General features: G+C 44.2%; 1 long non-coding RNA gene across 1 annotated transcript; it reads left to right on the forward strand.

Annotated features, from left to right (window-relative positions):
* Positions 1 to 449: 449 nt before the first annotated feature.
* Positions 450 to 3,981, forward strand: LOC142872299 (uncharacterized). Its single transcript, XR_012920504.1, has 3 exons — positions 450 to 929; positions 3,385 to 3,508; positions 3,838 to 3,981. It is a non-coding gene; the product is annotated as an uncharacterized LOC142872299 (long non-coding RNA).
* Positions 3,982 to 4,203: the final 222 nt, after the last annotated feature.

Here is a 4,203-nt window from a genome sequence, read left to right on the forward strand (position 1 = left end):
GCACTTAACTTAATTGGTTTGTGACCAGACAAGGACCCTGGGCTCCACTTACAGAGATTGGGCAGCATGCCTCCCCTGGCAATTCTAGAAAGTTCTCACCTTTTAAGTTCAGTTGCCACCTTCAATCACCCATCACTTCTGGGCCTGACGGTGGGCAGATTCTCTGCACCTTAAACAAGGTTTATGGAATCTAATCCTGTATATCACTGAAAGAAATTATTAGACAACCAAAAGGTTGAGCTTTATTTGAAAAATGTGCCATATGTCTGGTCTGGGCTGCCTCTTCCCACGCTTCCCTCCTCCCACTCACAGAGCCACATTTATTCATGCTCACACTATTCTCAAGCTCCATTTGCATATTTTAACAAATATTACTCTTTTTTGAAAAACTGGGCATGTTTACTTGACTGTCAACCTGGTCAGAGCAGACCTCGTCCTTTCTCACTTTTGTGAACCGGGACACGATGAAAAGAGCCCTGAACACACATCACATCCACTTTGCCACCAGCTCATCGCACAGCGCTGGAAGTCTCATGCCTTCCTTTATCTCAGTTTCCTCACCTGCAAAAGGAGGACAGGGGAAGGCCCTTGGAGCTTCTGTGAGTCTATAAACCCCAGTGACTTTCTTCTTCCTAACACTGCCTGGGCTGGGACTCTCTTCCAAGGCTGTTTTCTTCACTTGGCCTTGGTGTCTCTTTCCCCTGCTCCAGGCTCAGATCAAAGCTGCTTTGGAAGCTGATGGGGCAGCCACAGCCTCCCCTGTAGTGAGGAGGAAATTTGCCTCCCTTCCACCCACAGGATTTTCTCAACTTCCCAAGGGAGGTGCCCGTGATAAATGCAAAACCGGCAGAAGGGCCCTCTGCTCAGCCAGCGACACCAGACTGCGTTTTCTGTTGACACTAGCCAGTGATACTCACGCTGCCTGTGGGGTGAGAAATCTATTTTTATCTGAGCTGATGGACAGTAAATCCTGTGCCTGTTTACAGTAGCTCAGGGCCAAGAGAACACTGCCGTTTAATAGGAAACAGTGACGGGGGTACACAGGCCAGGCTCTTGAGAGGAAGGGCAGGGCGGAGTTTGTGACTTTAGCTTGCACTTGAATAGGAGGCTAATTAACATAAAAATTAATTTTATTGTGGCTATCAACCAGGCCAGAGTTTATATGCTATAAAAAAATTACAGTAATTAGTGCATCCAACCAGCACAACAATACAAATATTCAGTGGCATTTGTGATTTCCAGTAGTGCATTTGCTACCTGGGCAATTCTTCTGAGTATGTGTTTCTCAAGAACACAGTTTTTAATAGCTTTGACTTGACATTTATATCTCGAGCAGAACTGAAATGGGCAGCTAAAGACTAATTATGCTAAATATTCCAACAAGCATAATTAGCAGCGTTCCAGCAGGGGGCACTGAAAGCAACCTCTTAGTGTGTCTTTTTTTCTTCTTCTTTTTAAACCCTCAAGCTCCTTGTTTTAGGCTTATTTAATGGAAGATGATTGTTCTATCCTAATGATTCCTTTTTTTTGCATAATCTACACTGCAATAACCTTAGAAACATTTTTATTTTAGCATAATTGTAAATTGTGGTTTCTGCTCTGTTAGATTCTCTCCATTCAGAGAAAAAAAGATCATAGAAACAGCAGTATTTTGGCCTGAGCTCCACCCTTTGAGGTTGGAACCTCCTGACTTGTGCTGAGGGCCACCGTGTCACAGTGGCTTGCCTGGCGTTGGAGTTAATTGCAGAGGAGAGGAGGAGGGCATCACACACACACACAGAGACGTTTCTTGCAGATTTGGATTCTATCAAGTCAACAGCAAAATTGAGAAATGAGCTTTTCACTAGCAAATGCTAATTATAATGAAAACCCCCAACCTCATACAGTAAACAGGAGAAAAACAGGTACATAAATACTGCACTGTTATTTCCTGTGGATCACAGTTGGCAGCATTTGACGGCACAAGTCAAGGACCTTATAGGCAAGATTATCTGGAAAATCCCTTGCTTCAGAAGCCAAAATCCTTTAAGTCTTCAGTATTTAAATGCAGCTGTATTGCTGATTAGATGTCAGAACTAGAGCACACTGAAGTGCCCTATTTAGTGATTAGCTCAATGGACCAATTTTGCCTTCAGATACTTCCACAGAGGAAAAATTTGCATACAGAATTAGAAACAGGACTGTCATCTTTCTGGGTTATGCAGGGACTTGTGAATGCCACAATAACCCTCATTCCACGATTGTCTCTAACTTAATCTCTTAGTGAATCATCTTTATCACCAAGAGTATGACAGCCACAGGGATGTGGCCAGGAACAAATTTTTCTTGTTTTTCCATGTTTTATCGCTTAGTGCATTCCCACTCTAACTGCTGCGTGGAAACCAGCCTTCGGAGACAGCCTTGGGCTCTGTACCATGGATTACAATCTTTGGTGATATGTGGGATTCTCTAGTACAAACTTGCACATGACTATTTTTTTTGTGTGTGTTTGCAATTAATCCACCTGGTGCTTCCTACATTTTGGCTACAATCTGAGAACTCCCTCCCATATAGAGAAATCCCTGTAAATCTCAGCTTAGACTCCCCCTCCTTCCCTGATCCGCAGGCACAGGTAGCCCAGCCTCCTGCGGGAAGCTGAGGGCCAGGGACTAGGTGTGAAGCGGTTTAGCTGCAAAGCTCAGCCCGTCTCAGCCAGCAGGGGCGTTTGACAATGCCACACAGAACATGTCTCTGTGACTTTGGAGTCTTATCCTCAATTTAGAAACTGTACTTCTCACTAAAAAAGACTGAGCAGAATATAGAAAGAACCCCAAAAGAGACTAAATGCTGAGCTCTAAGCCCCTGAACATCTAAAACTCCACAATAAGTGATAAGCACCAGGTGTTCATTACGGGCATTAGAGGAAGGCGAATGCAGTCGATACAGATACAATCTGAACTGTGAGCACCTGTAGACACCGGGCATACTCTGTAGTTACTGAAGAGGGGTCTGAAACAAGGAAACAGTCACGAGGTACCCACTGGTGAGGGCCCAGATCAGCAGGCTTGCTCCTAGCGTGTGCGGGGGCCAGGATGAGAGTACCATGGGAGAGCCACATGTTAGATGTCTAAATATTATAAAATTACTAACAGGTTTACAAATGGATGAATAAAATATGTTCTAACTCCCAACCTTGACAAATGTAATTTCCTAAAGCTCTGGAAGGTCAAGTGCAAATGGTGACCCCTTATTTTCTTAGGCCTATGACCTACCTCTTTTCTTACCACCCTCGGCTCCATAAAGCCTCCTGTGCAGAAGATGCTGCCCAGTAAACAAAGGGTAGATCTGCTGCCCAGGGGGCTCCCAATCCAGTCTCATTTGAATTACACTTTTCCACCCTTACAGGCTGAGGCCCACTACGCGGCTAAGGAGAAGGCAGCAGAAGACGGGCTGCTTCCAAAGGCACAGCGCTGGAAGTCTGAGTCCTTCTCCAGAGCTCACACATCAGATCCCTCACTCCTTGGCAGCAGTAGGTGCACCAGCAGGCCCTGGCTCTCCTGGGGGATGGAGGCTTCCTCCCCTGTATGGAAATTCTAGCCATGATCCCTAAGTCATGTCTTACTGAAAGACTTGGAAGAAGAGTTGAACGCAATGAGTTAACTAATGGCTTTAAGAACCGTATGTAGCACAGTATGCCTATTTTTGTTCTGCAACTACAAGCTAAATATTTAAAAAGCAATAATCTCTTTCTACTGGGTTGTGCTCCTTATTATTATAATATGATTGTAGATCCTTATGTTCCCCCATGACATTCTTCTTCTGCCTTCCTCTCTCATGGGCTTGATGTCGTTTTTACAGCAATTCGGGGCCCCGCCACCTGCTTCTAACTCTTCGATGGCATGTGATCAACGGATAGACTAAAGAGAAATGACTGCAAATAAAACTATAGGCACATCACATGGGTCTTAACCATGAAACTACAGATAGCAGAGGGTAGTGAAATAAAACATAAAATAGAAAACTTGCTTTGAGTCGATTATTGTTTTTCATTGAACTCTACTGGCAGGCAGTATCATCCTACTTAAGATCATGTGATATCACTGCTTGGGAAACTCAGCATGAATGATGAAACATCTTTTCATGACATTTATTTTTGAGAAAGTATCATAAGAATTAAAGGACCCCCTTCCTAGGTGCTCACCCCTAGTGCTTTGCTAGCTAAAT

This window comes from Microcebus murinus, chromosome 8 (assembly GCF_040939455.1).
Source record: "Microcebus murinus isolate Inina chromosome 8, M.murinus_Inina_mat1.0, whole genome shotgun sequence".
Classification (NCBI taxonomy): Eukaryota; Metazoa; Chordata; class Mammalia; order Primates; family Cheirogaleidae; genus Microcebus; species Microcebus murinus.